Genomic DNA, 26,316 nt, shown 5'->3' on the forward strand with positions numbered 1-26,316 from the left:
CAGGCCTGCGGTACTTGGATATTGGCTTCGTTTAGCGGGAGACCAAGGCTATGCCCTGGAATTGACATAGCAACCACAATTATTCTCATGCTAGCTCCATTCCACGTATCCCTCCACAATACAACCACAACTATTTATTACGCTAGTTCCAAAAGATTAAACTAGATCACTTACCTTAGCATAGTGAAAGTTAATGATGAAACAAAAATGTTATGCTGGAATACTTGCCATGACACATCAAAAATTAATGATTTTTCTTCTAATTGAAAACAAATAAATAGTAAAGAAGATCAATCATATCAATTTAAAGATATTAGGCTGTTTCAAGAATTAGTCACCCAATCTTTGTATTTGGATGGTGCATTCAAAGCAAAATAAATAAATAATGGATAATATTCATTAGAAAAGATCAACAAAGAAACTAAGGAGATCAGCTCAAATAAAGAATCATAACAGCTTTTCTATAATCATAGGGATTTATAAGTGGACCGACAATGGAGATTGTATCTTTCACACGAAAGAAGGGTTCATCTTCCTTCACAAGGATCTACTGTTGGATCATTTAATAACTATTTCAACTCTATGCAGATGGATGATGTTACAAAATAAGTAAGTTCCATCGTTCTTTCATACACTCATTAACCCATAAGATATCTATAAATAGTGAATTTTATTATCCTAAGGTTATGGATTTTATTGTAAATGTCAATCTTTTCATCAACCTTATAGCCGATCTTACTTTTCACAAATAATGAAAATAACAGATTATAAATCCCAAGAAAAGTAATAGATTCCATCTAAGGGTCTCACAAAACTCCATTAGATGCAATATGCCTTGGAATTACATATTAACTAGAGTTTCCATTGCAAGATTAGTTTCACCTGAAAACCTCATCCACCCAATCTTGAATTCTTGGTCCATAATATGAGATTCCTGCTTTGTAAATTGTGAAATTCTGGATGAATCCCATAGATCACGATGTGATTGATATACTTGGGAATGTAATGCCAATTAAATTTTCTTATGCAGCACTGCTAAACCATTCCTCCACGGCATAATTACAACGAATGGTTGTATATACTTGCATCCAAAAGTTGATACTAGATCACTAACCATACCCAAATTTAATGATGGGTCTGAAAGGGGTGACATTATGTTACTACTTATAAGGCATCGGAAAGTTAATGATTCTTCTTCTAATTGGGAGCAAACCGACCGAGCACTAAAAAAACCTTCAAGTTTCCAACAATAACCATTAAAAAAAAAATCTCATATACACCATATTGATATCACAAGCCCTGGGCTGTGTTGGAAAATCACCTCAATCTTTGTAAGAGATCTTATATATTAAAAAGCTATCGCAAACCTTTTGAACAAATTTTTTTAAAAAAATTCTTGAACAGAATAAATATACAAGTCACTGGAAAACAGTAAAAATGCAAATTGTCCAATTCCGAAGGGTTCAAAGACAATATCCGCTCTTTTTTTATGGAACACAGCATCGGCTCAAAATCCATCAATTCCAGTCGAACCAAAAAAAAAAAAAAAAACAATTTTAGAAGATGGAATATACTTTGGAATCATTTGACTTATAAAACGGAGCATGTAGATGATGAGAAGCCACCTCTTCTTATAGCTTTTCCTCTCTTCTTCTCCATCTCTTTGGAGTGGTGTATTATGTTGATCGTGCTCCTCCTCTTATGTCTCTACCTTTGTGGTGGAGATGGTTTTATCATGGAGGGGAGCTGTGCAGAGAGGGAAAGGAAAGCTCTGCTTGCGATCAAAGCAGACATCTACGATCCTGATCAGTGGCTCTCTTCTTGGAGGGCCAAGACTATTGTAGATGGAAGGGAGTGGGCTGCGACAATATCATGGGCCATGTGGTAAAGCTCGATCTCAGGTACCCATATGACTTGGCTGTCCAATATGAAATAATGAAACTGCCCGGTCCAAGTAAGGTAAATCCTTCTTTGCTTGACTTGATGCGTTTAAAGTACCTGGATTTGAGCTTGAACAATTTTTCTGGTGCTCCCATTCCTAAATTTATTGGTTCCCTCATGCATTTGGAATACCTCAACCTCTCCAATGCTGAGTTCGGTGGATCCATTCCACCAGAGCTTGGAAACCTCTCGAGCTTGCATTTCCTTCACATTAGTGGGTTGTCTTATAATTCCATACATGCTGATTGCCTTCGTTAGCTCTCCAACATCTCTTCTTTGCAATTGCTTGACTTGAGTGGTGTCGACCTTTCTAGGGCAGCCAACTGGCTTCATGAGATTAACATGCTCCCTTCTCTATTAGACTTGCATTTGCCGGAAACTGGCCTCCCTGTTGTATTTACTTCTATATCACATATTAACCTCACCTCTCTCACGACGCTTGATCTTTCTTGGAATTACGATCTCAATGCTACCATACCCTGTTGGCTATTCAATATTAGTAGTCTTACACATCTTGATCTTGAAGGATGTGATTTATCTGATAGGGTATTATTTGCTATTGAGAATGTACATAACTTGCATATCTTAGATTTGTCTCATAATCAAATTATTGGAGAAATTTTTCCCAACTTAGCAAACCTCAGCCGCCACCTAAAACATCTTCATATGGCTTGGAACAAAATTAGTGGAAAGATACCGAAAAGCATCGAGAACCTCTACAACTTGGCAGAATTAAATTTGTCTGGTAATCAAATTACTAGAGACTTTTTCCAAAACTTGGGAAACCTCAGCCACTTGGAACATCTATGCTTCAAACAAAATTAGTGGAAAGATACCAAAAAGCATCAAAAACCTCCGCAACTTGTGGAATTAGATTTGTCAAAAAATTATAACATAAGTGGAGAGATACCAGAAATCATTGGAAATCTAACGCACCTACAAATACTTGATTTATCAGGCAATGAGATCAGCGGTGAGATACCAAAAATCATTGAAAATCTTATCTATCTATAGACTCTAGATCTATCAGAAAACAAAATTAGTGGAGAGATACCTGTAGTCATTGGGAACCTCATCCATCTGCAGTCACTAATTTTATCATACAACAAGATCAGCAGAGAGATACCAGATGTTTTCGACAAGCTTCAGGGTCTACATTATTTGATGTTAGCATCAAACAACATAACTGGGAAGATACCAAGATCTATAGAAAATCTATGCAAGTTGAGTGCTCTAGATATATATAATAACAGCATTACTGGTAAGCTTGTAGATACCATAGAAAGTTGGTCCAAATGTATCGAGAATAGATTGGACGGGAGAAGCTATCTACAAGGATTGACAACACTTGATGTGAGTTACAATAACTTGAGTGGGACAATTCCACGGACTCTGGGTCAGCTATCTGCTTGGATCTCGCTTCAAATTCCTTTGTAACTTTGATGTGAGTTCCAACAACATTCATGGTCCAATTCCTGAATTAGATGCTCTTGACCTACAAACCATGATCCTATCCAACAACTCATTTTCTGGACCTATTCCGTTGAGCTTTGCCAAAGCTAAATATCTTGAATTCTTTATTTTGTCCCATAACCACATTAATGGTAGCATCCCTCAATTTCTTTGCAATCTATCTTCATTAAAAGTTGTTGATCTCTCCAACAATAACTTGTCTGGTGGTGTTCGGTTTCTTTAGTAGTATGGCTTCATTGGAAGTTCTCGATCTTTCTAACAATGGGCTGTTTGGAGAACTTCATCACTGTCGATGCAAACCACAACAAGAAATGATTGATTCCCAACAGGACAGCAAGTTAGAGCATTCTTCCGACTTAATGGCATGTCCTATTCACCTCCAATCAATGCATTTGAGAAAAAACAGCCTGTTTGGAAAACTACCTTCATTGCTGAAATATTGTAAACAGTTGGTTGTTCTTGATCTTAGTGAAAATAGATTCTTAGGTGACCTACCGATATGGATTGGAGAAAGCCTAAGATCACTAAGAGTTCTTTCTTTCAGATCAAATTTCTTCAATGGTAGTATCCCACTGCAACTATCACATCTTGCTTCTCTTCAAGTTTTGGATCTGGCTTGCAACAATTTTTCAGGTGCTTTGCCTCCATTGTTTGGAAATTTTAGTACAATGATGAGGATACAGAATGTAGACAAACCAATGCTATCAGACTTCAATGCTCACTATACAGAGGGCTTGTTAATAACCACCAAAGGAATGGAAAGTGAGTACACCAGTGTGCTCGCGCTCGTAATGGGTATAGATCTCTCACAAAACAATTTTTTTGGGATGATTCCTACAGAACTGGTAAATCTATATGGACTGTGTTTCTTAAATCTCTCTAATAATCATTTTACAGGAAAGATCCCAGAAAATATTGGTTTCTTGAGGCACTTAGAATCACTTGATCTATCAGTGAATAATCTTTCGGGCATGATTCCCTCGACCATTTCCTCCATGTATTTTTTAAGTCACTTGAACTTGTCCAACAACAATTTGTCAGGAAGCATTCCATGGGGAAACCAGTTGCAAACATTCTGTGATCCTTCCATTTATGGTGGAAATCCTAATCTTCATGGATGGCCATTGCCATGGTGCTTTAACAATGCCTCCTCTAAAAGTCCATTTCAAACAAGAGCTCAGGAGGAAAAACCTAGAAATGGTGATGAGTCCGAAATGATATGGCTTTATGCTATCTCTGCACTGGGTTTTGTCGTGGGGGTCTTAGGCTTCATCTATGTGCTCATGATCAAACGAGCTATGAGGAATGCTTACTTCCATTTGATTGACATGACATATGATTACATCTATGTGCAATTAGCAATCAGATTTGCCAAATTGAAGTCCATCTTGCCCATCTTGACAAACAACAGCCAAGGATAAGAATATCTCATCCATCTTTAAAAGTCCATTTCACACAATAGCTCAAGAAGAGGTGCTTGCAAACAGAGATGAGATAATTCTGAAATGACATGGCTTTATGCTAGCTTTACAGAAGGATTTAATGTAGGGTTCTGTGTGTTCATCTTGTTCAAACATGTATCTATCAGAAACGTATGCACGCATCTTTCTTTTTTTCTTTTATTTGGTGGGACGTGTGTGTGTCTGCTCACCTGTGTATAAATGAAAGGATGGGTATTGCTAGCAGCTTGCATTATGATGTTTGAGTATAGGCATATACATATTTATAGACAGTTATCAAATTCTAAAGATACATTCCATTTGGACTCCTGATCAATGGCAGAAAATCCCTTCTCAAGTGTAGAGAGTATACGTTACTTGCAAATTTATTTTTTATTTTAAAATATTAGAGTTTTCATTGGTATTATTTCTACATGCCTTAGGCATAGCTGCAATTGATGATGAAGAGAAAAATTTTTGAGACCCGTAATGCACTTAAGGTTAAGAGTTTAAACCCTTGAAATAGCAGCATGTGTTTTAAGAGAACCAATATTTTGAAGTATTTTATCACTACTCTTGATCTATAGATGTGAAGATGTTCAATCATGTGAAATAATTTGTCATGTTTCAAGAGATCCAACTTAAAGAATATAAATGGTTGCCCTTTTGCATGATATATTACCATAGCTGACAAGCATCACGTTTATACATATTTGTTAGGGAAAACAATTGCAAAAATTCTGTGATCCCTCCCTCCAGAGTCACAATCATGATCTTCATGGATGGCCATTGCCATTGTGCTTTAGTGATAGCCTTCTAAAAGTCCTGTTGGATGGATGTCTGGCCAGGACACCACCTTCCAAGATCTTTTCAGTACCACGCGATGCAGCAGGAAGAAAGAAGAAACAAAACAAAAGAAAAAAAAATCAAAATACGTGGATCAGCCACAAAAGGGCTCGCCTCCATGGGGCATGCAAACTTCACTATGAAAAAAAAATTTTACAAGAGGAGACCTCACCCTCAACCCTTGTACACCCAATTATCTCTCACCTGAAGTTTCCTTCACAAAAGCTCTCTCTCTCTTGAAGACCCCCCTGAACCCCTGAAGAGCCTGGCGACCGCTATCCAGGAGCCTCCTGCTCCTTCTCTCCCAGCGCTCTCGCCTCTCTCCCTCTTCTCGGGTTCGTACGGGCTCTGTACGGCGAGAAACCCAAACCACTCCTCTCTGTTTCACGATCAGGGCCTTTTATAGACCTTAAACGTGGTTTAAAACCTAATTAGATTAGGTTTAGGTCTCCTAAACAAGCCAAATCAACCTTCTGAACCATCGGATCATCACCGCAATCTCCCTGGGCCGTCCGATCGCGATCGGTCCACGGAATAGTGCCGCAGACCGCGTGAAATGCGTGGGAAAAGCCCACGCGGTCCACAGGCCCCGCTGTGGACCACCCGGTCCACAGTGGACCGGGGCAAAGGGGCCAGCAGGCCACTGGCGTGGGCAGGTCCGCGCGCGCGGGCCTGCACGCGCCTGGGCCGCGCGCCCCGCTGGGCCGTGCGCCCGCCTGGGCCACGGGCTTGGGTCGCGCATCCCGCGCAGGCCTGGGTCACGTGTCCCGTGCGCCGCCGCCTGCGGCCGCACCGCTACCGCCCACTGCCGGTCGTCGGCGGTCCTCCGCCACCTCGATTCTCGTGCCGACTTCAAAAGCTCGTATCTCCTCCATCCGAGCTCCATTTCGGGTGATCTAGGTCTCATTGGACTCCATTTTTCGTCGTGAACCTCGCTGTGGGCTCAATGTGGACTGAATCTCGAGATGTCAAATCTAACAATCTCCACCTCGACTCAATATTCGGCCTCCTCCAAACTCCGAGAGCTTCTGGATCTCCTAGCCCCCATACCCTGGGGCAATCGCCTGCTGATCATGGATGGGCAAACATGGGAGTCGAGCCAGGCTGCTCGATCCCATCTCCGTCGTATGCTGTGCTCCTCCTGACCTGAGACCTGCTCGGGGCATCATCCTGCGGCAATAGGAATCTCACCTTGCGACGTCGCCTCTCGTCCTCACGAGTCTCCTGTCTCGTGCCCGATCCGCCTCCTGGAGCTCCACCTCGCTCTACGCTCCGCCTGGCTCCCGAAGCTCCACCTCGCACTGGGCTCCCTGCCAGGTAATAATGTCCTCTGCTCCCCTTCTTCCCCTCCAGTACAATCCTATCGCCGCGTAGCACCCTCAGGATTCCTCCACCAGCGATCGTCCTGTAGCCTCTCGAATCCAGTCTGCTAAGTGAGATAAGATTTCGTCTGAAATCGGGTATGTATCGGACCTCCCCCAATCTCCTCACTGCACCATCATATGTCCTCCAGCTGACCGTCCCAATGCCTCTGATCGCACAGCTCGATCCATCCGGCAAATATACAGTGCCCTCACTGTTCTCCAGGGAGTCAAGCTGCTCCTCTCTGCAACATACATGATAGGGGAATGCAGAATCTAATATCCACTGCTGGGAAGAAGTAGATACCTCGTCAGATATCTTCAGGACATCTCCATCTGAATCCTGCCGGCCGTCGCTACAGCAGCCACCGTCCGATTTTTAAGTTGAGGACAATCTCTGGCTAGATGCCCCAACTCCTTACACCGGTAACACCTGATTTTGCTCAAGTCCCTCCTGGACTTAGACCGCCCTCGATGCGATCTCCTGTCGCTCCGTCTACCGCCTCCTGCTCCTCCAGAAGCCACCGAAGCTGAGCTACCGCCACTTGAGCTCAAAGCTAGGTTCTCCCTCCTGAGAACCTCATTCTGGAGTATCGCCGCGGTGACCTCGTCCATCTTGATAGTGCTCTTCCCCACTAGAAGAGCAGTCACCAAAGACTCGTACGAAGGGGGAAGCGACGCCAGCAAAACCAGCACCCTGGTCTTCTCCTCAACATTCTCGCCAACACTGAGGAGGCCGGTGAGGATCTTCTGGAAGTGGCTCAAATGCTCCTACATGCTCTGTCCCTTAGTCATTCGTAGTTGGTAGAACTGCCTCCAGAGGAAAAGTGTGTTGGTGAGAGACTTCGCCATGTACAACTCCTCGAGCTTCGACCACAGCACTGTCGGGGAAGTCTCGCTCAGCACATGGATCACCACCTCATCCGCCAGGTACATGCGGATGGTACTCACCGCCTGCATCTGTAGCTGTTTCCAATCCCGCACCTCCATGGTGGTCGGCTTCTCATCGCACAAGAGAGCATCGATCAACCCCTGTTGGATGAGCACGTCCTTCAGCCTTGCCTGTCACAAGGAGAAATTGCTCTTATCATCGAACTTGTTGATCTCCATCTTGATTGTTCCTGTTTTCTCCATCTTCAGTCTTTCTCACCACCACTACAATCTGCATCCTTGTACCGCCTTGCTCTGATACCACTTGTTGGATGGATGTCTGGCCAGGACACCACCTCCCAAGATCTTTTCAGTACCACGCGATGCAGCAGGAAGAAAGAAGAAACAAAACAAAAGAAAAAAAATTAAAATACGTGGATCAGCCACAAAAGGGCTCGCCTCCACGGGGCATGCAAACTTCACTATGAAAAAGAAATTTTACAAGAGGAGACCTCACCCTCAACTCTTGTACACCCAATTCTCTCTCACCTGAAGTTTTCCTCACAAAAGCTCTCTCTCTCTTGAAGACACCCCTGAAACCCTAAAGAGCCTGGCGATCGCTGTCCAGGAGCCTCCTGCTCCTTCTCTCTCAGCGCTCTCGCCTCTCTCTCTCTTCTCGAGTTCGTACGGGCTGTGTACGATGAGAAACCCGAACCACTCCTCTCCGTTTCACGATCAGGGCCTTTTATAGACCTTAAACGTGGTTTAAAACCTAATTAGATTAGGTTTAGGTCTCCTAAACAAGCCAAATCAACCTTCTAAACCGTCGGATCATCACCGCAATCTCCCTGGGCCGTCCGATCGTGACCGGTCCATGGAATAGTGCCGTGGACCATGTGAAACGTATGGAAAACGCCCACGCGGTCCACAGGCCCCGCCGTGGACCACCCAATCCATGGTGGACCGGGGCAAAGGGGCCAGCAGGCCGCTGGCCTGGGCCACCCCGCGTGCGCGGGCCTGCGCGCGACTGGGCCGCGCGCGCGCCTGGGCCGCGCGCCACGCTGGGCCGCACGCCCGCCTGGTTCGCGGGCCTGGGTTGCGCGTCCCGCGAGGGCCTGGGTCGCGTGTCCCGCGTGCCGCCGCCTGCGGCCGCGCCGCTGCTGCCCACCGCCGGTCGCCGACGGTCCTCCGCCACCTCGATTCTCATGTCGACTTCAAAAGCTCGTATCTCCTCCATCCGAGCTCCGTTTCAGGTGATCTTGGTCTTGTTGGACTCCATTTTTTGCCGCGAACCTCACTGTGGGCTCAATGTAGGCTGAATCTCGAAGCGTCAAATCCTAACAATCTCCACCTCGACTCAATATTCGGCCTCCTCCAAACTTCGAGAGCTTCTGGATCTCCTCGCCCCCATACCCTGGGGCAATCGCCTGCTGATCATGGATGGGCAAACATGGGAGTCGAGCCAGGCTGCTCGATCCCATCTCTGTCGTATGCTATGCTCCTCCTGACCTGAGATCTGCTCGGGGCATCATCTTGCGGCAATAGGAATCTCAACTTACGACGTCGCCTCTCGTCCTCCCGAATCTCCTGTCTCGTGCCCGATCCGCCTCCTGGAGCTCCACCTCGCTCTGGACTCCGCCTGGCTCCCGAAGCTCCACCTCGCACTGGGCTCCCTGCGAGGTAATAATGTCCTCTGCTCCCCTTCTTCCCCTCCAGTAGAATCCTATCGCCGCGTAGCACCCTCAGGATTCCTCCACCAGCTACCGTCCTGTAGCCTCTCGAATCCAGTCTGCTAAGTGAGATAAGATTTCATCTAAAATTGGGTATGTATCGGACCTCCCCCAATCTCCTCACTGCACCGTCATGTGTCCTCCAGCTGACCGTGCCAATGCCTCTGATCGCACATTTCGATCCATCCGACAGATATACAGTGCCCTTACTGTTCTACAGGGAGTCAAGCTGCTCCTCTCTGCAACATACATGATAGGGGCATGTAGAATCTAATATCCACTGCTGGAAAGAAGTAGATACCTCGTCAGATATCTCCAGGACATCTCCATCTGAATCGCTACCGGCCGTCGCTACAGCAACCACCGTCTGATTTTTAAGTTGAAGACAATCTCTGGCTAGATGCCCCAACTCCTCACACCGATAACACCTGGTTTTGCTCAACTCCCTCCTGGACTTAGACCGCCCTCGATGCGATCTCCTGTCACTCCGTCTACCGCCTCCTGCTCCTCCAGAAGCCACCAAAACTGAGCTACCGCCACCTGAGCTCGAAGCTGGGTTCTCCCTCCTGAGAACCTCGTTCTGGAGTATCGCCGTGGTGACCTCGTCCATCTTGATAGTGCTCTTTCCCACTAGAAGAGCAGTCACCAAGGACTCGTACGAAGAGGGAAGCGATGCCAGCAAAACCAGCGCCCTGGTCTTCTCCTCAACATTCTCGCCAACGCTGAGGAGGTCGGTGAGGATCTTCTGGAAGTGTCTCAAATGCCCCTGCACGCTCTGTCCCTCAGTCATCCGCAGTTGGTAGAACTGCCTCCAGAGGAAAAGTGTGTTGGTGAGAGACTTCGCCATGTACAACTCTTCGAGCTTCGACCACAGCACCGTCAGAAAAGTCTCGCTCAGCACATGGATCACCACCTCATCCACTAGGTACATGCGGATGGTACTCACCGCCTGCATCTGTAGTCATTTTCAATCCCGCACCTCCATGGTGGTCGGCTTCTCATCGCACAAGAGAGCGTCGATCAACCCCTGTTGGATGAGCACGTCCTTCATCCTTGCCTGTCACAAGGAGAAATTGCTCTTACCATCGAACTTGTTGATCTCCATCTTGATTGTTTTTATTTTCTCCATCTTCAGTCTTGCTCACCACCACTGCAATCTGCGTCCTTGTACCGCCTTGCTCTGATACCACTTGTTGGGTGGATGTCTGGCCAGGACACCACCTCCCAAGATCTTTTTAGTACCACGCGATGCAGCAGGAAGAAAGAAGAAACAAAATAAAAGAAAAAAAATCAAAATACGTGGATCAGCCACAAAAGGGCTCGCCTCCACGGGGCATGCAAACTTCACTATGAAAAAAAAATTTTATAAGAGACCTCACCCTCAACCCTTGTACACCCAATTCTCTCTCACCTGAAGTTCCCCTCACAAAAGCTCTCTCTCTCTTGAAGACCCCCCTGAACCCCTGAAGAGCCTGGCGACCGCTGTCCAGGAGCCTCCTGCTCCTTCTCTCTCAGCGCTCTCACCTCTCTCTCTCTTCTCGGGTTTGTACCAGCTCTGTACGGCGAGAAACCCGAACCACTCCTCTCTGTTTCACGATCAGGGCCTTTTATAGACCTTAAACATGGTTTAAAACCTAATTAGATTAGGTTTAGGTCTCCTAAACAAGCCAATCAACCTTCTGAACCGTCGGATCGTCACCGCAATCTCCCTGGGCCGTCCGATCATGATCGGTCCATGGAATAGTGCCGTGGACCATGTGAAACGTGTGGGAAACGCCCACGCAGTCCACAGGCCCCACCGTGGACCACTCGGTCCACGGTGGATCGGGGCAAAGGGGCCAGCAGGCCGCGGGCCTGGGCCGGCCCGCGCGCGCGCGCCTGCTTGCGCCTGGGCCGCACGCGCACCTGGTCTGCGCGCCCGCCTGGGCCGCGGGCCTGGGTCGCGCATTCCGCGCGGGCCTGGGTCGCGTGTCCCACGTGCCGCCGCCTGCGACCGTGCCGCTGCCGCCCACCGCCGGTCACCGGCGGTCCTCTGCCACCTAGATTCTCGTGTCAACTTCAAAAGCTCGTATCTCCTCCATCCGAGCTCTGTTTCATGTGATCTTGTCTCGTTGGACTCCATTTTTCACCACGAACCTCGCTGTGGGCTCAATGTGGGCTGAATCTTGAGGCGTCAAATCCTAACAATCTCCACATCGACTCAATATTCGGCCTCCTCCAAACTTCGAGAGCTTCTGGATCTCCTCGCCCCCATACCCTGGGGCAATCGCCTGCTGATTATGGATGGGCAAACATGGGAGTTGAGCCAGGCTGCTCGATCCCATCTCCATCGTATGCTGTGCTCCTCCTAACTTGAGACCTGCTCGGGGCATCATTTTACGGCAATAGGAATCTCACCTTGCGACGTCGCCTCTCGTCCTCCCGAGTCTCCTGTCTCGTGCCCGATCCGCCTCCTGGAGCTCCACCTCGCTCTGGGCTCCGCCTGGCTCCCGAAGCTCCACCTCGCACTGGGCTCCCTGCCAGGTAATAATGTCCTCTACTCCCCTTCTTCCCCTCCAGCACAATCCTATCGCCGCGTAGCACCCTCAGGATTTCTCCATCAGCTACCGTCCTGTAGCCTCTCGAATCCAGTCTGCTATGTGAGATAAGATTCTGCCTGAAATCGGGTATGTATCGAACCTCCCCCAATCTCCTCACTGCACCATCATGTGTCCTCCAGCTGACCGTCCCAATACCTCTAATCGCACAGCTCGATCCATCTGGCAGATATACAGTGCCTCACTGTTCTCCAGGGAGTCAAGCTGCTCCTCTCTGCAACATACATGATAGGGGCATGCAGAATCTAATATCCACTGCTGGGAAGAAGTAGATATCTCGTTAGATATCTCCAAAACATCTCCATCTGAATCACTGCCGGCCGTCGCTACAGCAGCCACCGTCCGATTTTTAAGTTGAGGACAATCTCTGGCTAGATGCCCCAACTCCTCACACAGGTAACACCTGGTTTTGCTCAAGTCCCTCCTGGACTTAGACCGCCCTCGATGTGATCTCCTGTTGCTCCGTCTACCGCCTCCTGCTCCTTTAGAAGCCACCAAAGCTGAGCTACCGCCACCTGAGCTCGAAGCTGGGTTCTCCCTCCTGAGAACCTCGTTCTGGAGTATCACCGCGGTGACCTCATCCATCTTGATAGTGCTCTTCCCCACTAGAAGAGCAGTCACCAAGGACTCGTACGAAGGGGGAAGCGACGCCAGCAAAACCAGCGCCCTGGTCTTCTCCTCAACATTCTCGCCAACGCTGAGGAGGTCGGTGAGGATCTTCTGGAAGTGGCTCAAATGCTCCTGCACGCTCTGTCCCTCAGTCATCCGCAGTTGGTAGAACTGCCTCCAGAGGAAAAGTGTGTTGGTGAGAGACTTCGCCATGTACAACTCCTCGAGCTTCGATCACAGCACCGTCGGAAATGTCTCGCTCAGCACATGGATCACCACCTCATCTGCCAGGTACATGCGGATGGTACTCACCGCCTGCATCTGTAGCCGTTTCCAATCCCTCACCTCCATGGTGGTCGGCTTCTCATCGCATAAGAGAGCATCGATCAACCCCTGTTGGATGAGCACGTCCTTCACCCTTGCCTGTCACAAGGAGAAATTGCTCTTACCATCGAACTTGTTGATCTCCATCTTGATTGTTCCTGTTTTCTCCATGTTCAGTCTTGCTCACCGCCAATGCAATCTGCGTCCTTGTACCGCCTTGCTCTGATACCACTTGTTGGGTGGATGTCTGGCCAGGACACCACCTCCCAAGATCTTTTCAGTACCACGCGATGCAGCAGGAAGAAAGAAGAAACAAAACAAAAGAAAAAAAATCAAAATACGTGGATCAGCCACAAAAGGGCTCGCCTCCACGGGGCATGCAAATTTCACTATGAAAAAGAAATTTTACAAGAGGAGACCTCACCCTCAACCCTTGTACACCCAATTCTCTCTCACCTGAAGTTCCTCTCACAAAAGCTCTCTCTCTCTTGAAGAACCCCCTCAACCTCTGAAGAGCCTGGCGACCGCTGTCCAGGAGCCTCCTGCTCCTTTTTTCTCAGCGCTCTCACCTCTCTCTCTCTTCTCGGGTTCGTACGGGCTCTGTACGGCGAGAAACCCGAACCACTCCTCTCTGTTTCAACATCAGGGCCTTTTATAGACCTTAAACGTGGTTTAAAACCTAATTAGATTAGGTTTAGGTCTCCTAAACAAGCCAAATCAACCTTCTGAATCGTCGGATCGTCACCGCAATCTTCCTGGGCCGTCCGATCGCGACCGGTCTACGGAATAGTGCTGTGGACCGCGTGAAATGCGTGGGAAACGTCCACGCGGTCCACAGGCCCCGCCGTGGACCACCCGGTCCACGGTGGACCACCCAATCCACGGTGGACCGGGGCAAAGGGGCCAGCAGGCTGCTTGCTTGGGCCGGCCCGCGCGCGCGGGCCTGCGCGCGCCTGGGCCACGCGCCCGCCTGGGCCGCGGGCCTGGGTCACGCGTCCCGCGCGGGTCGCGTGTCCCGCGCGCCGCTGCCGCCCTCCGCCGGTCGCCGGCGGTCCTCCGCCACCTCGATTCTCGTGCCGACTTCAAAAGCTCGTATCTCCTCCATCCGAGCTCCGTTTCAGGTGATCTTGGTCTCGTTGGACTCCGTTTTTCGCCGCGAACCTCGCTGTGGGCTGAATCTCGAGGCGTCAAATCCTAACAAGTCCATTTCAAAAAAGTGCTGAAGAAGTGAAACTGATGAGCCTGCAACAATAGATGCTAGCTCTGCACCAAGTTCTGTTTTGGGGCTCCAGGGGTTTATCTATGCACTCATGAAAAAATATATCAGGATTGATTAGTTCTACTTGATTGACAAAACATCTGATTCCATCCCTGTGTAGTTGACAACGAGCTTTGCCAACTAGAAGCCCATCTTAATGAAAATCAGCCTGGGATATGGCCAAGAATTAATGTTTTTGGGGGGAAAAAAAGCATCCGTGGAGATCATATTGTCATTGATATTCATGCACCATTTTTTAGTTTACATTGGTTGTTATCCATTTTTGAATGGAGGGATGTCATTGCAGCAACTTTCCATAGGATTACCCGTGTATGCACGCAATCAGGTACTTGAGCATCACAATAATCAGAAACTTGCTTTGCCTTTTGTGTTGTTTTGACATTTTATTCTTGGTGCCCATGGGCCATTCCTAAGGTTTTCTCTTCTCTCTCTTGATTTCTTTAGATATTCCTTGCATTTAGATTTGTACCAATGCATTGATAGCATTCCTCTAGATCTCCTATTCTAACATAGATGGATTTCCCCGGGAAAACAAAAATCACAGATTTGCCAGCACAAATGTTAATCTCCAGCTCTGCCCTTTTCTTTTTTTTTTACTTTGCTGGTGTTGTGTCTGCATATGTTTACAATCATGCACATGGCAAAATAACAAACCATGGTTGCCACGTAAAAGCACGTGGATTAACATTTATGAATAAAATGCCAAGCTCTAGAGATACATCCTGTTCAGACTCTACTTGTCAAGTTAACGTGGCCCTTTCCATTGATGGAGAGTGAACTGATTAACTTGTTTGCCTTTTCTATGAAAGCTTCAGAGCCTTTAGTGGCAACATTTTAGGATCCTTTACCGTACTAATCTTATTTAAAATTTTTTTTATCAATTTAATACACATATCAATTTATTTACGAAAACGATGCAAATATCATAAAATACCATTTCAAATGATGTTTTTTTAAAAAAATACTATTTGAAATAATATTTTTTTGGTCCTAGTCATCGCCCACTGGACACCTGCGATGAAAAAAAATATATATATATCGTATTGAAGGGCATTTTTCAAAAAATACTATTTCGAAAAGAATTTTTTGAAAAATACCATTTTGAATGGCATTTTTGCAAAAATGCCATTCAAAATAGTGTTTTTCGAAAAACGTCCTTTTGAATGGTGTTTTTCGAAAAACACCACTTTGAATAGTGTTTTTGCAAAAATACCATTTTGAATGATGTTTTTGCAAAAACACCATTCAAAATGACGTTTTTCAGTTTATATATATATAAAAAAAATACTGTAGGCCGCTGCTCCGACCAATGATCCTTGGCTCCCCGACCGACGATCTCCGATCGACCGACCGATGATCTCTGCTCTGATGTTCGATCGAGCTCCCCATTTCGGTAAGCCACCGCCACCCCTCTTCCTTCTTCTCTCCCTCTCCTACCCCAGCCGCCTCCTCCCCCCAGCTGACAGCCCCCCGGCACGCCTCCTCCCGTCGACTGCCCCCCGGGTGTGCCTCCCCCTGCCGACTGCCCCCCCGCGGCCGGCTGCCCCCTCTTCCCCCCATCCGACACCCTCCTGCCCCCCGTCGGTTGCCCCCATCCGACACCACCCCCCCCCCAGCCGCCCGCCGGTGGCCCCCTCCCTCCCCCCAACGGCTTCTACCACCCCCCACTCTTTGGCCCGTCGGCTTCTACTACGTACCCCCCCCTCTTTGGCCCTCTGCCGGCAGTGGCCGCCCCACCTTGGCCCTCCACTGGCGGCGGCCCCCCCTCGCTGATGGCCACCCCCACTTGGCCCTCTGCCGACAACGGCCGCCCCCTGGCCCTCTACCGACGGCGGCCATCCCCCTCGGTGGCGGCCGCCCCCCCTGGCCCTCTGCCAGCGGCGGCCGCCCCCCCTTTGGCCCTCTGCCGGTGGCCGCCCCCCTTCCCCCACCCTCCCACCCCCCCCCATCGATGGCAGCCCCCCCTTCCCCCACCCCCACCGCCCCCACACGATGGCCCCCCCTCTGACCCGCCCCCAGTAGTGGCTGCCGGCCCCCCTGGCAGTAGCTGCCCCCCCCACCCCACCCCCCGTGGTGGGTGCCCGCGGCCCCCCTCCTCCACAGGCCCTCTGCCAGTCGGCTACCCATCCGACATGACCCCTCCTCACTGGCCCTCTCTTCTCTCTCCTTCTGCCCGTCCGACGCCCTCTCCCCCACCCACACCGCACCTCCCTTTTGCTAATGTATTCATTAATTTAAAATATTTGTTAATATTTTAATGTTATTTATTATATTATTAAAAATCGATCAAAATTTAATTTTTTTTAAAATTTGATTAAAAAATTTAAATATGTTGCATTGCATAGAATCGTAGATCCATCTTTTGATTAATGTATATATTCTACGGTATCCGTATATTTATATATTTTTATACGGATGGAAGAATTATATATATTGGTCAATTGACTGTCCAGTTTGGATAGTTTGAAAATTATAATTAATTCTATAGGTAATTACAGTAATCAAATGATATACAGAGGATTCGAAAAAAATTTTAGATAGTATTTTTCTTTAGTTCTCCTCACACATCTCCAATCATGTGGGGAGAACTAAGAAAAAATACTGTCAAAATTTTTCTCGAATCCTATTCCATATTGTTTGATTACTGTAATTATCTATAGAATTAATACAATTCTTGAATGGGATAGGACCTATCTTTCCCTATTAGTTGATGATAGGATGTATTTATTATGTAAATTATTTTATTAAAATAATTATTAATATTAAATATTTTAATTTTAATATTGTCAGCTTTTTTTGAGAAAATGGCCACTGCTCGGATTCGTCTACTATTGTATTATGATGATACAATAAAAAATGATGAAGATGGAATGCAGCACAGTCAGCCTGTAAGTCGGATGGTTAGACTGTTTTCATCATTATCATGTCAAAAATTATTGAACCATCTATACAGTGGTATTCCTATAGATAGAGAAAAATATGAAATCAAATTAAGATAGAGATCTCCTATTTTATCGGGACAGTTAATGCAGAGCAAGTATATCTTAGTTCTAATTGATGATGATGAAGATGTCCAAAAAATGTTGATATTTTTTTTAAAAATTTTTAGAATATCGATATATTGAATTATATATTGAAAAGCAAGATGTACCCTCTACTGAAAATACTACTCAAATGATGATACCGAAGTTTGGGTACTTTAGTAGGCTTTTAACCCACGAGGATAATACCCCTGGACCTTCTTCACCTTTCGTAAGTTCAATAGTGCGAACTATTAGTGTTGAGGCCACGTTTACAGAACAGCATTCTAATATTGTTGGTCCTAATTGTCCAATTATTCAAAGTCTTATAATAACTTCTCCTATGGTTATTTCATCTATGGTGATTTCGTCTATGCTGGGAGTAGCAGTAAGTGTGGGATACGATACTCAAATGGGAGATGATGATTGGGTCAGCACTGGAATAAATTCTGATAATTCAGGTTTTGAATCAAATGAGAATGAGGCGATGAAGAATGGCTTGATGAGGACAGTAACAATAATGAAGATGAAGATGGTGATGAAGATAATTAGCCCAATATTGTAGGAGAACTTAAACTTCCTTTGCATGAAGATGATAATGTACAAGAATCTGAATCTCGTTTGCATGAACCGTTATAATTTTTTAGCAACTTAAATTTAGATCAAGATGATGGTGTTCATGCTGGTCGAAGATTGAACTCTGATTCTCAATTTTGAAACTCGTCAATCACTAAATTTTCTATCGATCTGATGTTTCTGAGTAAAGATGAGCTAAAGAGAGCTGTTGATCTTTATCACATTCGAAAGCATCGGACATATAATGCAGTCCAGTCACATTCAAAGTTGTGGTCCATACGATGTGCATCATCACATACTGAACAAGAATATAAATGGAGGCTTCGTGCTACACTTTTGAAGAAGTATGGATATTTTCAGATCACAAGATATGAGGGTTGTTATACTTATTTGTTTACGGGATTAAGTCGAGACCACAAACATGTTAGTGGAAGAATGATTAGCACACTAGTCCGATATTTGGTTGAGAAAAATTCAGATGTTAAAGTGGAAGCTATTGTGGCAATCGTTAATGAGCAATTTCAATATACAGTGTCATACAGAAAAGCATGGTGTGAAAAAAGAAGGCATTGGTTGATATTTATGGAGAATGGGAGCCATCTTATGCAAAATTACCCTATTATATGGTGGCACTCCAAAATGCAAACTCTGGCACTATTGTTTCATGGAATTTTTTTCTAATTAGAAATTTTGACGTGCGGGTTTTAAATTATATTTTTTAGGCTTTCGCACCATCCATTTAGGGTTGGAGGCACTGCCGTCCTGTGATCAGCATCAACGACATGTATTTGTATGAGAAGTTTAAAAGTAAGATACTAATTGCAATAGGAGTTGATGCAGAAAATGAGATTTATCCTTTAGCATATGCAATTGTGGATGAGGAGATAACTGCTAGTTGGAGTTGATTTCTTTTTCGACTCAGAACATATGTCACACAAGATAGAAATAGAATAGGTCTAATTTCTGACAGACATTCAAGTATATTGAATGCCATTGCAGATGAGTCTATTGGATGGAGTCCACCATGTGCCTATCATCGATACTGCTTAAGGCATATCTGCAGTAATTTCAACACTCACTTTAAAAATGCACAGCTTAAAAAAGCAGTATGGCACGCAGGGAGCACTCATCAAGTTTGCAAGCTCAACTTTATCATGGATAGGATCAAGACAGTGAATGTAGAGACTTGGACTTGACTGTCTGAGATGAAACTAGAGAAGTGGACATTGGCACATGATAGCAGCATGCATTATGGTATTTTAACTACAAATTTGTCGGAAGTTTTTAATAGTGTCTTACGAGGAGCTAGAAATGTACCAATTACAACTTGTATTCAAATGACATTCTACCATCTTATGAAGTATTTTAATATGAGATGTGCCCAAGCTTCAACGTATGTGCAAGAGAATCCAAATAGTTTTTTCACTCCTCATGTTGTGATTAAGATTGCAAAAGATCAAGTCAAAGCTAACCAGCATACTATAACAGCATTCAATATCCAATAAGGCATATATGAAGTGCTTACGAGGAGAGCAAGTGCAGAATTAAGAGGTGGAGAAAATTCTCAAACTGTGACTTTAAGTGACAGAAAATATTCTTGTGAAAAGTGAAGCATTTATAGATATCCTTGTTCATACGTTTTAGCTATGTACCAAAAAATTACTGTATATTTTAGTGGGTTCGTGGATGATGCATACACAGTTGCGGCACACATGAATACTTGGAGTGGCGAATTTTATCCATTACCACATGAAGACTATTGGATGTCCACACACTTGTATTCATGTATTCCTGATTATCATCGTTTGAGACCTAAGCAGAAAGGCAGACCAAAGTCAACAAGGCTGTGAAATGAGATGGATGATACACTGTCACCACATGCTGCAGATATGCTAGTACCATGTATTCTGTAGATGTCATCTCCACATGCTGCACATATGCCATCAGTTTTTGATCCACAGATGCCAGGGTCTTCATCTTCCTACATACCCCAGATGACAGCACCGGATCCGAGTTGGCATCATGATTCTTCATCTGAATGGTCTAATTTTTTTGTTTCAGGCTCATCATTGGATCCATATAAGGGAGCTGAGGGGGTCACTCAGCTCGTAGATGTTTCGCAGCACCTGTTATTCCTGATATGCATGTGCAGGAGACGTCCACTATTATAAGGGAGGGACCATCACAGGTGACACAAGAGCAGGAGCAGGAGCGACCGTTGAGAACCTTCGTGAGAAGGTCCAAGCGGCTATGGGCACCACGACGCCCTTGTAGGACTTAGTATTTTTGGATTTGTAGTACTATTGGATTTTTTTGTAAACTATATACTTTTGTTCTATCTTATATTATTCATTATTATTTTTATCAGAGTTTTAGATATCTTGCTTTTTTAATCCAAGTATTAGGATATTATATTATTTATCATGATTTTCGCATGTGTCTCGAAAAGAAGTTGAGGAAGAAAATATCACGTTAAAAGAGCTATCTAAATTAGATTTCAAAAATAATATCATGCATAAAAAAAATATAAATAATAATAAGAAAATATATCACGTATCCAAAAAAATTAGTTTAAAAATTACAAATAAAATATATCATGAATCGAAGGTTAAGATGAGGAAAAAAAATTAACTTAGAAATATCATTTGGACATATGCCTTACTTTTTGATCCACAGATGCTAAGAACTTTATTTTCCTATATGTCCCAGATGACAGCACCGTGTCTGAGTTGTCATCATGACTTTTCATTTGAGTGGTCTGATCCTTTCGTTACAAATCCATCATTGAATGCAGATGAGAGGGTTGAGGGGGTTACTCAGCTCATAGATGCTCCAACAAGATCTATTATTCCTGATATGCATGCTCAAGAGATGTCCACTGATACAGGAGAGGGGCTATCGCAGGTGACATAGGAGCAAAAGCGACCGTTGAAGACCTTCTCAATGGCCACGGGCACCATGACATCCGTATAGGACTTAGTATTTTTTTTATTTGTAGTACTGTGGGATTTTTTTGTAAACTATATATTTTTGTTGTATTTTATATTATTAAGTATTATTTCTATCAAAGTTTTATATATTTTACTTATTTAATTTCAAGTGTTAGGATGCTATATAGTTTGTCTTGATCTTCAAATGTGTCTCGAAAAAAAATTTTTAAAAAATTATATTAAAAAAATTATTTAAATTAATTTAAAATCATATATAAAAAATATAAATAATAATAAAAAAATATAATAAAAAAATGGTAGGAAAAACTGTAGCACTCGGCCCAATTGGGCCCTAAATCACCCATATGAGGAAAAAAAAAATTTCTGAAAGAAGACTCCCGTTGGAGTCTTCATCTTCTTCCCCGCGTCCGATTAGGAGGACTCTTAGGGCCACAAGGAACCCTAGGAAGACCTCTATAAAATCCCCCTTCCCTTCTCTATGGCTAGCCACGACGAGCACCAGATTTCTCCTTTTATTTTTCTCGAATTTTTTCATGGAAGCCGCGGATGTCCTCATCGTGTTCATCTCAAATAGTCATCGGAGACCTCACTGGAGTCAAAGATAAGCCCTTCTCCTCTTTCTCCTCTTCCTTCCCTTCCTTTCCACGGCATGGTGCACCCTCGCCGGCCATCGAGCTCATCGAAAAATTTATGAAAATGGTGAACCCTATTTTGCTCTGTTTTGGTCGGGCCCTTTCCTCTCTTTTCCAGCCATCGGCGCCGTCAATTGTGGCGTCTAACCCCTAAGATAGGACCCTTACCTCCTAGCCTTCCTTCCCTATGGGTCTTGATCGCCGACAAGCGGCCAATGATCGAAAAATAAAAGGTAAGGGGCGGATCCCCTATTTTTCTAATTTTCTCTAAGTTTCTCGTCGGTCGATCCTCGCCGCCCACCTCCCCTTGCTCTGTCACTGTCGACCAGACACCGCCGCCCCTTGTCGGAGCTCGAGCCACCGAGCCTCCCTCTAGTCCTTCCCCTGTTCGGCCAAGGAAGAGGAAAAAAAGAAGAAAACAGGAAAAGAAAGAAAAAAAGAAGAAGAAAAGAAAAGAAAAGAAAAGAAAAAAAGAGAAAAATAAAAAAAAAGAAAGAGAGAATTTTTTCTCTCTCCTCTCTCTTTCCTCTCTCTCCTCTCTCTACTTTCTCTCTTCATTTTCTCTCTTCATTTTCTCTCTCTATTTTCTCTCTCTAGACCTTTTTCTCTCTTTATGAATTTTGTCTCTCTAGGGTTTTTCTCTCCCTCTCTGATTGCATCACAAACTCTAGGATAAACTTGAGATGAAAATATGATGACCTGAGATTGCTCCAAATATCATGCAGTAGATTGAATATCGATTCGGTCTTTATTCGAAATTGATAACATCAATCATTGTTAATTCATATTAAGTCACCCTGATAGGACCTCTGATGATCTTGATCATGATTGCCTCATTTGGAGGGTACAAAGATTCTCTCTCAACTTTCTCTCTCTAGAATTTTCTCTCTCTTCATGAATTTTCTCTCTAGAAGTCTTGTGGATCAATGGAGGGTCCAGATACTCAGACAAATCTTGATTTTGGGTAATCTTAGGAGATGTCCTAGATTTGTGTTATTAGGATCGATGATCAGTAATTTTTTCCATATATGATTTTTATATTTGATCAGGGTCATGAAGAGATACAACTATTTGCATAAGATGTCAAGTGGAATATCTTATTTTTAAAATTTATAAATCAAAGAAGATCATTGATTTCTATACTTGGATCAGTCATCGGTAAAGATAAGAATCTCTGTACATTATCACTATTATATATGCTATTTTACCGTTGATCTTGCATCATTGATTTTGCATCGTTGGATTTGAGATTGATGAATTTGCTATATCCGAAATACCATGATATGCTTATATGATTTTGAGCATGAGTATGCTATGTCAATATATATGTATGAGAGATTGATGGCATGATTATATGGATATGACATATCTAAATTGATCATAATGTAAGTCAGAATTGATTTGATGAAATCAACATGTAATGATTAAATGAAAAAGAGAGATATGGTATGGACTAGCCTTGTCATGTGGAACAGCCTGCCAGGAGCTTATGCCTGGGACAGCCCGCCAAGAGCTTATGCTTGGGACAGCCCCCACTGGCTTATAAGTGGATCAGCAGGCCAGGAGCTCATGCCTAGGACAGCTCGTCAGGAGCTTATGCTTGGGACAGCCTCTCATGGGCTTTCGTACATGGGACAGCCGGCCAGGAGCTCATCCTGGGATAGCCTTAAAAGGCTTTTAAGTAAAAATTGATTCGGATGATGATTGAGGTATAGACTTGGTTAGTCCAGAGCCAGAAAGAAAAGGTTAAAAATCATGTGATTATGAAAAGAGAAATGAAAGATAAGATATGAAATAATTGTTGAACAAAAGTATTTCATTTGTTAACATATGATGATGCATCTATTTTAACAAGACAGAAAATTTATGGATATTTGTAGTATTCTAAATATTGAACATGAGATTTTATATTTTATTATTTATCCTTATTTTCAGATTATATTACTATATCAGTGTGATATGAAAATTCTTACTGAGCTATAAAGCTCACACCTCTTCATCTTTTTTTTCTTCTCAGAGTTACAGGATGCTCATGGTTGGCTATGGTATGGATTTGTGAGTGAGCAGATGCATAGATAGAGTGTCATGATACCTAATCAGAGGATTGAAAAATTTTAATTTGTAATTATGTAAATTTTACTAGTTATTATTTAAATTAGATATTATAGATGTTGAGGTTGTAATGAATTATTTTTGGCCTTGCATATTCTTTAGGGCTTGCTCTAAGGAGTGTGCGGCCATCACGTATCCAACCTAGATATTGGGTTCGGGGCGTGACAGAATGGTATCAAAGCTTAAGTTATGATCATTGGAGATTATGATATAAGTGATTAGAATGTGATAGAATAATATCAGAACTTAGGTTTAAGATCACTAGGGATTATGAAGTGATATCAAAACTTTATGTATGATCAATAGGATATGATAAGAGTGATATCAGAGCATACGAATTGAAATGGTATTAAAACTTTAAGGTCACTAAGGAGTGTGACATCTCTAGAATTATATTCAATAGAGTATGATAGATAATATCAGAGTTTGGGGTTATGATCATTAAGGATGTAATAGAATGATATTAGAGTTTAGATTATGATCACTAGAGAATATGATTTAAGTGATATTTGAGCTTAAGATTATAATTATTTGAAATTATGACTTTAGTGATATTTGAACTTAGATTATAATCATAAAGAACATGATAGACATAAAAGAAATGATTCAGTAATTAGATTTTGAATCAATAGATACGATGATGAAATATATGCATAAGTGACATATGATGTCCATAATAAAATTGACGAGTTATATCTTAGATTTCAATTAGTAAGGTTGGCCTAAATATGAGAAGAATTGACCCTGGAATGAAGTGCAAGTTATTGATAAGTTATGTTGAGTATACTAGATGATTTTGGAATGTTACACTTATATGATTAAAGATCATGATAATTTTTCTAATTTCGATGATAATTGTCTGAGCATTATAAGTTTTAGACTTATCTAAAGAAAGTTAATTAGGATATGATCTAAGAAAGAATTATATCATATGAGAGATAAATATTTTTAAGCATTGAACCTATAGGAGGTCATATATGAAACTCAATTTTTGATGAAGAATATATTTGAAATTTATTTTAAGAATATGAGATATACGTCTTGATGAAATCTTTGGTTATTTAAAATATCATATTTGGATATATCTTTCAAGTTGCATTGAATTTCAAGTCAAAAGTTTGCTTTTCTAAGTGGATCTAGGATATTTTGATATTGTTGTTAAATGAAATAAGAAATTAATTTTGTTAGAGTATGATATATACATTATAATAAAATCTTTAATAATTTGTATTATCATATTTGGATTAGATTCTTTAATTTTTCTCATGATTGTTGAAGATGGTGAAGTATATTAATTATTCAAGTCAAAGTTCAAATTTCTGAATTGAACTAAGATATCTTGCTAGTGTTAAATTTTGAATGACATATACAAAGGATAAGATTTTGTATGAATTTATCGATTAATATTAAGGGTTGTGATGAAGAGAGCTCTACAAGAAATAATCAAGTTGATTCTACTTACAAAGATGTTGACTTGAGTTGTCTTCTAGTTTGTTCAAGTTGGAGTTAATTCTTTTACAAAGAAAAGTTGGTTTGAAAATTATCTAAATGATTGTAAGGTAAATCTAAAGTTAACTCTAATTAATTTCAGATATGTTGGATTTTTGAGGAGTGATGAAGCTTATACAATGATTTCAAACATAGGAAGTGGATCAAGATTTAATTTTGATGTGCTATGCCCAAGGGGTAGTAAAGACAAAGAAACTTAAAGTTTTGCTCTAAGTTTTAAATGAAATTTGAAAGTTGGATCTATCTACGATTGATCTAACATACAAAGATATTCTTATCTTTCGATAAACCTATATAATTTGATAAATTAAGTTCAGAGTGCGCAGCAAAAGCATGGTGGATTAAATTGATTAAAAAATATTAATTTCATGATTCAAAAGATATTATGATGGAATACATTAGTTGCAAATAAGGAAGAATTTTATTGATAATGAAAGCATGCTATAGATTTTGACCTAATCTGATCATAGTCGGATAATTTTTGTCAGTAGGTTGCTTCATTGTAGATAATGCCAAGAATTTCTAGAAATCTCAAATTTATTAACAGCTTGATAGTTCTGTTATTAGTTCAAATTTAGAATGTTTTGACATAGATCTCATATTTTTCCAAATTTAATATTATTACTCGAACTGATATAGAAGATTGAGGTTTTCTTAAGATGAGAGTCTACATATAAAATTTGTTGAAAGGTCAAGAGAAGAAAAAAATCGATGATTGTGAAGAGTACCTGATATTTGGCTTTTATTTATTTTTCTATCACAGGCAGTTTGAGATAATTATGAATTTTGAGTGGAATGTATTAGATAAATAACTGTGGTATATTAATACAAGTCTAACATGTTACAGTTCTTCAAAAAAATTGAGAAATAAATAAGAAGGGATGAGTTTGAGATTTCAAATAACTTTTGTTATAACAAGATCATGAGAAATAAATAATATGTAAGATATAATTGGAAGCATGAGAATGATACGATGAGTGTGTATTTTTAAGTACATATTTCAAACAACATAACTTAATTTAGAGGATGAAATTATTTGAAGGGGGG

The 26,316-nt window shown here is 42.8% G+C and overlaps 1 pseudogene; it reads left to right on the top strand.

Annotated features, from left to right (window-relative positions):
- The first annotated feature begins 1,643 nt into the window (after positions 1 to 1,643).
- Positions 1,644 to 5,190, top strand: LOC140852636 (uncharacterized; annotated as a pseudogene).
- Positions 5,191 to 26,316: the final 21,126 nt, after the last annotated feature.

This window comes from Elaeis guineensis, chromosome 11 (genome assembly GCF_000442705.2).
Source record: "Elaeis guineensis isolate ETL-2024a chromosome 11, EG11, whole genome shotgun sequence".
Lineage (NCBI taxonomy): Eukaryota > Viridiplantae > Streptophyta > Magnoliopsida > Arecales > Arecaceae > Elaeis > Elaeis guineensis.